This window comes from Budorcas taxicolor, chromosome Y (genome assembly GCF_023091745.1).
Source record: "Budorcas taxicolor isolate Tak-1 chromosome Y, Takin1.1, whole genome shotgun sequence".
NCBI lineage: Eukaryota > Metazoa > Chordata > Mammalia > Artiodactyla > Bovidae > Budorcas > Budorcas taxicolor.
Window position 1 is genome coordinate 5,748,178 of NC_068936.1, and position 12,707 is coordinate 5,760,884.

Here is a 12,707-nt window from a genome sequence, read left to right on the forward strand (position 1 = left end):
GTGTTTGTAGAGCCATCTGTGTGTCTTCTCTAGAGAACGTCTATTTAGTTGTTTGGCCCATTTTATGATTGGGTCGTTTATTTTTCTGGAATTGAGCTGCAGGAGTTGCTTGTATATTTTTGACACTAGTTGTTTTCAGTTGCTTCATTTGCTATTATTTTCCCCAGTTTTTCTAATTATACTTTGGCTTCCTCTCCGACAACATTATGCGAGATAGCAACTCTCAGTCTCGCTGAAAAATCAGGATAGGCTTCATTAGGCCCTTGTAATGTATTTGTGTACCTATCTTTAGGTTTTCTTTGAGGAGTAATTTGATCCCATGCTTCAAGGGGAATTTCTTTCAAATAATCATGTAATAAAGGAGGGCATTGTATCTGAGCTTCCATTGAATTAAATTGCCCCATATCGGTTAACATTTCTAAAGTATTTTGGTTTGGGAGAGTGCCACCTCGAACATTAGAAATGGCATGATCTCGGGCCATATCATGAAACCATAGTATCTACTGAAGATATTCTCTTGACTTTAGAAGAGCTTTTATCAAAATTTGCCAATCATAAGGAATAAATTTTTTAATAGATGATGTCATAGTGTTTAGAAGTTCTTTAGTGAAAGGTGAATGAGGGCCATATATAGTTATAACTTTTTTTTTAATTTATTGTGAGAAAAATCAATATCTCCATATTGAGCTATTAGTTGTCTTTGAGAATTAACTTTCTTTATCATAGGAAAGGCAAAAAAGATCATTGGCCTCAGAGACTTCAGATTGCAAAGCCAGTGATTCAGAAAGTTTTGTCATGAAAGAGAATGAGTGTATCATCCGTATTGATAAATATGTGTGTGTTAGGGGCTTATCACTGTCATATATTTAAAAAAAAAAAAAAGTATGGTTGACTTTAGTGTCAAAGAAAGCATCAGAAGTATCATCATCAGATTTATCTTGTCTTTGAATCAAGGGGACCTTAAGTTTTGTGCCTGTTACAAGAGGAGGAGGTGCACTTTTGATAGCTGGAGCATAGATGGTGGGAAAGTTTTGAAATATTTTATGCTGTTTTAATTGGGATTTTTGTAAAGACTCATCACTTAATTTGTTTGTATAATGAGTGTTCTGCTTTTTTACGAATATCAAGGGGGCTAGAATTGCCTACAAATGGCAAGATCATAGCTTTAATGAGGGTCCACAGGGCCAGAAATCTATTGGAATGATTTTTTCCCGTCTTGTGGCTCTTTTAATACCTTATTATTACTATTAATTTTAAACTATGTTCCAAATTTTTAAATCAAAACTGTCTTTATCAGGGAACCAGGGATTATATTCAACCACTATTTGGAGACAAGCCTTTATTAGTTGACACGAACCCAATAGTCCTTGAACCTTCAATAAATGATGACGTAAAGTAGAAAAGTGGTGGGCTTTCCAGCCGTTTGTCCCATAACCCCACACTTACCTACTTACTTACTGTTGGTCCTAACAGTTACTCTGTCCGCTTGCCAAGGGCTTCTACCAGGTCCCTGTTTTGGGCATCACTTGTCACAGCCTTTGTAGATGATGACCTGAGGATTAGAGTCAACAAGAAGAGGGATGCAGGGGATCCAAGCCTTGAGTGAAGCAAGGGTGATCTATTTTCAGAAACGCATGTCTATATATCTTCATACAAAGTAGCTTTAGGAATTAAAAAAAAAAAAAAGGAAAAGAAAAAGAAAACAGCAAAAACAAAGCCAAGCAAATAACAATATTCAACGGGCCAGAGAGCATTCTATATCCTGAGTAAGAAGGGCATAATTGAATATATTACATTTAAGTAAAATCACTGAAAGGAGTCACTGAGAAGAATCAAAGTATATGCCCCTTCTTACGATCTCAGTCCTGAGAATTGCGGGCAGCTCTGTTCATCCCTGTTTACAAGGAATTGAAAAGAAAGAGAATCCTTGAGAAGTAGCATACAAAAGAAAAGAAAACCATATTGGATTTCTTAAAGTTAAATTTCCCCTGAAATGTTTCTTTATTAAATTTTTAGTTTTGTTGATCTGCCCATTCATCTGAGTGGGGTTTTAAAGTCTTCTACTATGATTGTGTTAAAGGAGTACGTCAAGACTGTATATCATCACCCTGCTTATTTAATTTATAATCAGAGTATATTATGAGAAATGCTCGGCTAGAAGAAGCACAAGCTGAAATCGAGGTTGCCAGGAGAAATATCAGTAACCTAAGATATGCCGATGACACCAGCCTTCTGGCAGAAAGTGAAGAGGAATTAAAAAGCCTCTTGATAAAAGTGAAAAAGGAGAGTGAAAAAGTTGGCTTAAAGCTCAATATTCAGAAAACGAAGATCACAGCATCTGGTCCTATCACTTCATGGGAAATAGATGGGGAAACAGTGGAAACAGCATCAAACTTTATTTTTTGGGGCCTCCCAAATTACTGCAGATGGTGATTGCAGCCATGAAATTAAAAGGCGCTTGCTCCTTGTTAGGAAAGTTATGACCAACCTAGATAGCATACTGAAAAGCACAGACATTACTTTGTCAATAAAGGTCCATCTAGTCAAGACTATGGTTTTTCCAGTAGTCATGTATGGATGTGAGTGTTGGATTGTAAAGAAAACTGAGCGCCAAAGAATTTATGCTTTTGAACTGTGATGCTGGAGCAGACTCTTGAGAGTCCCCTGAACTGTAAGAAGATCCAAGCAGGCCATTCTAAAGGAGATCAGCCCTGGGTGTTCTTTGGAAGCAATGATGCTAAAGCTGAAACTCCAGTACTTTAGCCATCTCATGCAAAGAGTTGACTCATTGGAATATACTCTGATGCTTCGAGGGATTGAGGGTAGGAGGAAAAGGGGACGATAGAGGATGAGATGGCTGGATGGCATCATTGACTCGATGGATGTGAATTTGAGTGATCTCCGGAAGTTGGTGATGGACAGGGAGGCCTGGCGTGCTGCACTTCATGGGGTCGCAAAGAGTCGGACATGACTGAGAGACTGAATTGACTGACAGACTATGATTGCGTTAGTGTCAGTTCCTCCTTTTATGCCTATTAGTGTTTGCCTTATGTATTGAGGTGCTCAGGTAGATAATTATTTATAATTTCTATGTCTTAGTCTTGGATTGATCCCTTGATCAATATGTCGTGTCCTTCCTTATCTCTTGGAATCTTCTTTAGCTTCAAGTCTATTTTGCCTGATACAAGGGTTATTACTCCAGCTTTCTTTTGCTTCCCATTTGAACAGAATATATTTTTTCATCCTCTCACTTTTAATCTATATGTGTCTTTATGTCTTAACTGGGTTTATTGTAGAAAATATTTATATGGATCTTGTTTTCATATCCATTCAGCCTGTCTGTGTCTCTTGGTCAGAGCATTTAATCAATTTACATGTAAGGTAATTATTGATATATATGTTCCAATGGTGATTGTCTTAAATGTTTGGGGTTGATTTAGTAGACTTCTTTTCTACTCTTTTATTTCTTGACTATATAAATCCCTTTAACATGTTGTAAAGCAGCTTTGGTGGTACTGAATTGTTTTAACTATTGCTTGTCTGAACAGCTTTTGATTTCTTCATCAATTTTGAATGAGATCCTTGCTGGGTGTAGTAATCTCAGTGGTAGACTATTCCCTTTCAGTACTTTAAATATATGCTGCCAATCCCTCTGGCCTGCAGAGTTTCCACTAAAAGAACAGCTGTTAAGCATATGGGATTTCCATTATAAATTACTTGTTGCTTCTCCCTTGCTGTTTTTAAATATTCTTTCTTGGTGTTTCAGTTCAGTTCAGTTCAGTTGCTCAGTCATGTCTGACTCTTTGTGACACCATGAATTGCAGCATGTCAGGCTTCCCTGTCCATCACCAACTCCCAGAGTTCACTCAGACTCGCGTCCATCGAGTCAGTGATTCTATCCAGCCATCTCATTCTCTGTCATCCCCTTCTTCTCCTGCCCCCAATCCCTTCCAGCATCAAAGTCTTTTCCAATGAGTCAACTGTTCTCACAAGGTGGCCAAAGTACTGGAGTTTCAGCTTTAAAATCATTCCTTCCAAAGAAATCCCAGGGATGATCTCCTTCAGAATGGACTGTTTACTGTTTGTTAATTTGATTAGTATGTGTCTTGCCATATTTCTCCTGAAGTTATTCTGTAAGGGACTCTTTGTGCCTCTTCGACTTGAGGATTTCCTTTTCCTTTTAAGGGAAATTTTCAACTATAATCTCTTCAAAAATTTATGTTATTTCTTATTCTCTTCTTTTTCTGCAACCCCTATAATTCGACTGTTAGTGCATTTGATTTTGTCCCTTAGGACTCTGAGACTATCCTCTGTTCTTTTCATTCTTTTTACTTTATTCTGCTCTTCAGCAGTCATTGCCACTATTTTATCTTCCAGCTCACAAATTTGTTCTTATGCTTCCAATATTCTGTTACTGATTCTTTGTAGCATATTTTTAATTTTAATAACTGTGTTGTTTGTCTCTGTATTTTTATTATTTCATTCGTCTAGGTTTTGTTCGTTGATTCTTGCCTTTTCTCCATTTGTTTTCAAGATTTTTGATCATGCTTAAAATCGTTATTCTGAATTATTTTTCAGGTGGTTTGCCTATTTCCTCTACATTTCTTTAGACTTCTGAGTTTCTAGATTATTCCTTCATTTGTGTAGTATTTCTCTGTGTTTTCATTATTATTATTATTTTAATTTTTACTTACTGTGTTTGAGGTTCCCTTTTCTCAGGCTTCAGGGTTGAATTTTTTCTTCCTTTTGGCTTCTGCCCTCGTAAGGTTGGTCCAGTGATTTGTGTATGGTTCCTATAAGGTGAGATTCGTGGTGAGTTTTTGTTTGTTTTTCCTCTGATGGCCTAGGCTGAGTGAAGTGGTAATTCTGTCTGGTGATGATTGTGTTTTTATTTTTGTTTTGTTTGTTTTGTGGATAAGGTGTCCAACACAGGGTGCTTCTGGGGGCTGGGTGATGCCAAGTGTTGTCTTCAAAGGTTTCCTTTGTGTGAGTTATCACTATTTTGTACTCCCTAGGTTTAGTTCTCTGCCGGGAGCCAGCACAAGGAGTCCCACCCGTGGCAAAGGTCTTGAGGTTAAGGGGCCTGACAGGCAAAGGTGAGTCAGGCCTTAAGGGAGCGTCGCTGGATCTGCTCGTTCATCTGCCCCAAAACCAGAGTCTGCCTGTCTTACTGCATTATGCTTTTCACTTACTTTTTTGACATTAACAGGGGCTGTCCCCCACTACCTTCCTCTGAAAGGAATTAACATAGAGCTCCAGCTAGTAAATCTCCTGGGTGTAAAAAGAATGTCTCAGCTTAAACCCCTCTGATAGCTTTCTAACTTACCTGACCAGTCTGTCCGGATTTTTACAAGTGCACATGTGAATTGTTTACAGTCTCCCAACCGAGAGAGGCACTGAAAGCTTAAGAAATTCTAGGAAAAATCATTAGAATAAAACTGATTAAAGGTTTCATTGTTGAGCCAATACTAGCTGCCAAGTTTTCATATCTTTCAATGTAACTTTATTTAGTACTTTGAAAGTGATGCAGATTAAAGAAAAACACTACAGGGAAAATGAGGTTAGCATTCATTAAGGAAGAGAGCCATAAAGTGTTAACAGGCCTTTTGGCCAGAAGATAATGTAAATCACCTGAGACCCTTTGTATACAGAAAGATTTGGAGAAAGAAAGCCTGGTTTTGATAAGGGTCAGGGCTGCTGACACTGCATAACTTTGTATTATCCATTGATCTCTATGTACAACCAAAAGTATAAAAAATGTACAACCAAAAGTATAAAAAGCTTTCCTGGAAAATAAAGGATGGACCAGTTTCTCAAACTAGTTTCTGGCTCCCCCTGTGTCAACTCTCTCTCTCTTTCTCCCTCTCCCTCCCTCTCCTTTTCAAGCTGATCCCTTGGAATGCAGAGGCTCTCCATGTCTACTTATTTGCCCGGGCTTCTAAGACCCATGCAACCGGGAGCCCAAGGCGGGGCACCCTCCACTATTCAAGTGGGCACCTGGTGTCTAACGTAGACTGTGCAAGTTTCTTGTCTTGAGACTTTATTTTCTTTTTGTGTACACCAAGGAATATCAGCCTCTTTTCTCTACTAATTTTCCTACTACACTATTCTTTCCTAATTTCTCTTTATATCTCTAATTAAATAATTCTTTTGTAAGAATTCAACTTGATTCCCGCTTTGAATTCCCTGGATCCACTGGGGCTGGACCTGGGCAGTTCTCTAGTAGTCTAGGATCTTGGAGTCATTGCTCTCACTCCAAAAACTCAGGGCTTCATCTCTGGTTAGGAATGAAGATTTCACGACTGGTTTGTTATGGTATAAATCGACATGATAGGAAATATCCAAACATGAGAAACCAAAGACAAACTCCAGACAAATGGCAGTTGCAAATCAGGCTAATAATAATGAAAATAATAGAATATATACATATACTATACACCCATGAGCAAAGTGAAAACAATCCAACAAAAATAAGATACAGTAGACTGGGCCAGCAAAGAATGTAAATAAAAAATCGTTTTTACCAGTTAAGTACAAAACTAACTATAGCACAAATTAGAAAACAAAACTAAAGTAATGTACCAACTGGGAAATAAAGGAATGAAAACAAAATTACAAATGTGTGGAGAGGAACCAAAAGGAAGAAAAGAAAGAATAGATAGAGGTAGATGAAGAAGACTTATATACATCAAAGATAAACTGTAAGGGGAAAAGAAGAGTAGGAAAGGCAAACAAAGGGATAAATGTAGGAAAATATAACAGGTTCAAAAATTTTAATTCAAATTATAAACAAGAGAAAAAATAATGGAAGTCAAAAAGAAAGATTGAAAAAAAGAAAGGAAAATTTCACAGAACTGCAAGGGACCAACAAAGAGGCTGAGGTTTATGGCAACAGTAAAAAGTGTGACTGGATATAACATACACATGTCCACCCATAAGCAAAATTTAAACAGTTGAAGAAAAATATGATACAACAGATCAATCTGTCAAAAATAGCTAACTGAAAATTATATTTACCAGAAGAAAACTAACTGAAGCACAAACCAGAAAGCGAAACTGGAGCAAGGTGCCATTTGGAAATAAAGCTATGAAATTAAAACCACAGGTTGAGCAGAAAGGAAAGACGTAATGAAAAGATATGCAAAAGTAAAAGAGGTAGATGAAGAAGATTTATATACATTAAAGATTAACCACAAGGCGAAGAGTAGGAAATGCAAACAAAGGAAAACATGTAGAACAAATATAATATGGCTTAAAAAATATGAAAAAAAAAAGAGAAATGGAAGAAGAAAATAAACAATAAAAATAAAAAGCAAATACTCCATAGAACAGCAAAAGACCAACGCTGAGGCGGAGGTTTACAATAAAAAGTGTGACTAAATATACACATATACAGATACACCCTTATGGCAAATCAAAAAGTCCAAGAAAAATAAAATATATTAAGCTGGCCTAGTGAACAAAGGAAACCAAAACTATATCTACCAGAACAGTACTAACCAAAGCACAAACTGGAAAACAAAATTACAGCAAGGTTCTAATTGGGGAATAAAGCAATTAAAATAAAGGAACCAAATATTTTGAACGGAAAGGAATGAAAGAATTAATATGCAAAGTTAAACAGAGGTAGATAAAGAATATTTATATACATTAAATATTAACTGCAAAGGGAAAATAACAGTAGGGAAAGCAAACAAAAGAATAAAAGTAGGAAAATGTTAATAGATTTAAAAATTAAAAGTTAAAAATAGAAAAAAAATTAAAAAAGAAAAGAAAACTCCATAGAACTTCGAAAGCCAACATAGTAGCAGAGGTTTACAACAGGAATAAAAACTGGACTGAGGAAATGAAAAACAATATTAGAAGCTTAGAATTTCATAGTGCAAATAAAATTGACAACTAAAACATTGTGGTGGGGGGTGAAGGGAACATAAGAAAAAGCAATTCAAAACAATCTACAAAACAAGTCAAATGATAAGAATAATACACGTTTATCTTGAATCTCTGCTGTCAGAGTCCTTTCCCTTGCTTGGAATCACAGTCCACCTCACCTCCTTAGGATATCTTTCATCATTGTGCTGGTCTCTGGATCTGCTGTGGGGGAAACTCACATAGTAATCTGGTCCTAATCCAATGTGTTCTTGCCTCCAATGTCCACAGCTATCAGAACTAGTGTGTTTTCTTTTGAGGGAGCTCTCAATTGGCTTCTTTTGGGTCAAAACCAAGCTCGACCTGAAAGATTGAGTTCTTCCTTTTGGTTTCCGCCCTCCTAAGGTTGGTCCAGTTGTTTGTGTAAGCTTTGCATTGGGTGAGATTTGTGGTGAGTTCGTTTTTTCTTTTTTTTTCCTTCTGATTTTCAGGGCTGCATGAGGTTTGAATCCTGTTTGCCGATGACTGGGTTTGCCTTTTTGTTTTAGAGTTTTTATATATTCCAGAGACACAGAGTCTGCATAGTTGATCATGTGGGTTTAATCTGCAACTTGTAGAGCTGGTAGGAAGATTTGGGTTTTCTTTCTTAGCCACACTGCACCTGGGTTTCAACTGTGGATTTATTTTGATCTCTGCATCTGGTTTGTCCAAGAAGGTTTCCTCCTGAGGCTGTCCTGGAGGACTTCAGCTTGCCTCCATGAGAGCCAGTTGTGGAAGTGGTGCAGCTAATTCGGTCACAAGGGTTCTGGTAGCACCAGGTACTCAAGTGTTTGGTAACTATGGCAGAAGTAAATATACTGCCCTATGAGGGTATAACAAGTATAGACCAATACACTCCAGTATTCTTGCCTAGAGAACCCCTCTCCCTATCAGAGAATCCTGGCAGGCCACAGTCTACAGGGCAGAAAAAATCAGATATTACTGAAGTGACCATGTGCACATAGACACAAGAAGCTTTTCACTTGTGGCAGCTATGCCAGTGTGAGAGTTGAGCTTCATGAAGGTAGGGCAGCTGTTTGGCTTATGGGGACCCTGGCAGTGCCAAATGTGCAGGCACTCGGACGGTCTCCAAAGCAGGACTTATGACCCTATCAGATCCTTTTCTCTGACTTTTGATTATTTTCTTTAAACTTATTGTGTTTGAAGTCTCCTTTTCCCAAGCTCAATGTCGAGTTCTTCCTTTTGGTTTCTGCTCTCCTAAGGTTGGTAGAGTTGTTTGTGTAAACTTTACATTAGGTAATATTTGTAGTGAGTTTTTATTTATTTATTTATATTTTTCCTGATATGCAGGGCTGGCTGAGGTGGAAATCCTGTGTACTGACAACTGGGTTTGTATTTTTGGTTTGTTTGTTTTTTGGATGAGGTGTTTGCAACTTGTGGTTGGGTGATGTGGAGTTTTGTATCCAAATGGTTTCTCTTTTTTGAGTTCTCATTATTTGATATTGCCTAGGAGTAGGAGTTTTCTTGTTTGCCTAGGGTCTTTGCATCAGTTCCAAATGCTCAGGGCTGGACCTGTGGCCAGGAACAGGGATACCACAGGTGCTTTTTCATGGCATTGTTAGATTTTAAAAATATATTAAAAAAAAAAAAAAAAAAGAGAGAGAAACCAAAGACAAACCTCAGACAAATGGCAGTTACACTGTCAGGCAAATAATATTTAGAGTAATGGAATGTATACATATATTCCCATAATGAGAACATACACATATATACCCATAAGCAAAATAAAAACAGTCCAACAAAAATGAAGTACAATAGATTTACCCAGTGAATAAAGGAAAGCAAAAAATTTATCTACCAGTTAAGAACATAGCTAACTAAAGCACAAACTGGAAAACAAAACTAAAGCAAAGTGCCAAGTGGGGATTAAGGGAAGAAAAATAAAACTGATACAATGTTGAGAGGAAAGGAAAGCAATAAAAGAAATCAAGGATAGTTATACAGATTTAAATAGAGGTAGACGAAGAAGATTTATGTACATTAAAGATTAACTTCCCTCGTTGGGCTGGATGAAGCACAAGCTGTATTAAGATTGCCAGGAGAAATATCAATAACCTTAGATATGCAAATGACACCACCCTTATGACAGAAAGTGAGGAAGAACTAAAGAGCCTCTTTATGAAAGTGAAAGAGGAGCATGAAAAAATTGGCTTAAAGCTCAACATTCAGAAAACTAAGATCATGGCATCCAGTCTCATCACTTCGAGTCAAACAGATGGGGAAACAGTGGAAACAATGGCTGACTTTATTTTTCTGAGCTCCAAAATCACTACAGATGGTGACTTACTCCTTGGAAGGAAAGTTATGACCAACCGACACAGCATATTAAAGGGCAGAGACATTACTTTGCCAACAAAGGTCCGTCTAGTCAAGGCTATTGTTTTTCCAGTGGTCATGTATGAATGTGAGAGTTGGACTGCAAAGAGGGCTGAGTGCTGAAGAATTGATGTTTGTGAACTATGGTGTTGGAGAAGACTCTTGAGAGTCCCTTGGAGTGCAAAAGATACAACCAGTCCATCCTAAGGGAAATCTGTCCTGGGTGTTCATTGTAAGGACTGATGTTGAAGCTGAAACTCTAATACTTTGGCCACCTGATGCGGAGAGCGGACTGATATGAAAAGACCCTGATGTTGCAAAATATTGAAGGCAGGAGAAGGGGACGGCAGATGATGAGATAGCTAGATGGCATCACCGACTCAATGGACTTGAGTTTGGGCAAATTCCGGGAGTTGATGATGGACAGGGATGCCTGGCATGCTGCGGTTCATGGGATTGCAAAGAGTCGGTCATGGCTGAGTAACTGAACTGAACTGAAAGATTACCTGCCAGAGGAAAAGATAAGCAGAAAGGCAAACAATGGAATAAATGTAGGAAAAAGTATATTATATTTTTAAAAAGTAAAAATTAGCACTCTACAAAAGAAAATACAATAATAATATTGGAAAAAGAAAGAAAAAAGGGGAAAGAAAACTACGGAACTGCAAAAGCTCAACGTAGAGGCAGAGATTTATAACAACAATAAAATTTGTGACTGGATATACACATATACATACACACCCATATAAAAAATAAAAACAGTCCATCAAATATGCAGTGCAATGGATTGACCTGGTGAACAAAGAAAACCAAAAATTAAATCTACCGGGAGAAAACTAACTGAAGAACAAACTGCTAAACAAAACTAGAGCAAGGAGCCAATTGGGGAATAAATCAATGAAAATAAAACTAACAGATATGTTGAGAGGAAAGGAAAGAAAGAAAATAATAGACATGCAAAGTTGAGTAGAGGTAGGTAAAGACGATTTATATACATTAAAGATTAACTGCAAGGGAGAAAAGAACAGAAAGGAAAGTAAACAACACTCAGTGTTCTACCATAAAGTGTTAAGTTTATTACATTCATCAGGTTGAGGAAATTTCCTGCTTCTAGTTTCCCAAGATGTATATACAGAATGTGCTCAGTCGCTCAGTTGTGTTCAGCTCCTTGCAACCCCAAGGAGTGTAATCCAAAAAGACTCCTCTGGCCTTGGTCATTCTCCAGGCAAGAATACTGCAGTAGGTTGCCATATCTTCCCCTCTAGGGGATCTTCCCAACCCAAGGATGGAACCCAAGTCTCCGACATGCTAGGCCAATTTTCTACTAGCTCAGCCACAAGGGAAGCCCAAGGATACAGGGGTTCTTTCCAAGCGAGGAATAGATATTAGATTTTATCAAATTATTTGTCAGCATTTATCGAGATGACCCTACTTTGTTTCACTTTTAGTTTTTATTAAGTTAAATTGCAGGGATTTATCTTCAACTTTTTAATCAACGCTGAATTCTTAGGGGGACAAAAATGAATAGATTATGCTGTTTTATACTTTGCATACATTGGTGTAGTCTGCGATTCCTTCTAGACACTTTTCAAGTGCACAATATTCTCCTGCCACCCTGCCTAATCTTTCATTTATTCTATCCACTGTGTTTGTCATCTGACAAGATAGTTTTCAACCTTTAAGATGAAATTGGGTCTATTTTATGATTTCCACGTCTTTACTTAATTTTGTAACATACAAAATACAGTTTTTCCAAGTAATTAAATGTCTCTGCAGTTTATAAAAGCTATGCCACTTCTGGGTCAGTTTGATTTCTCAAGAGAATTTTTACATGATTTTCTTACCTTAGTGAGATTAAGTATCTATTTAATGGGATTAGAGTCTAGTTCCATAGCTCTCTTCTCAGTTGGCTGTTCATGTTTTTTAAACATCTCTTAATAAAGTCAATGGCTTGTGCAATATATTTCTTAAAAATTGTTACTTCATGTCTTTTTCACATTTTTCTATCATGTTTTAGGTTGTTCTAAAAATTTTAAGAGATACCTTTCCGTGTTATTTATGGTGTGATTTGTTCTATCTCTTAAAATTTTAAGCAGTGTAATACATCGTGGGTGAATAAGCAACCAGTAGACACCAGGGAGTGAGCACTTCACAGGTAAGACAGGACATACCAATATGTCAAAAAAAACTGTGACCCCAGGGACACACCTCAAAGTTAGCTGACCCTGATTCTCAATTAGGAACACAAGAACTGTGGTGAAGCTCCAAATTCATTTACCTTTCCTCCAGAAAATACCACCTCAATGAGAATGATTGAGAACTAGATGGTCAGGGCATGATTACTTACTGTTTGCTCCAAGAAACTGGAAGCTTGTGGTAGCTATTCATGGAAATGAATTCCAGCATGGTCTTGACAGTGAGGTAAGCTCCGATGGAGATGCCAGCAGGAAAGCAAGGTGAGA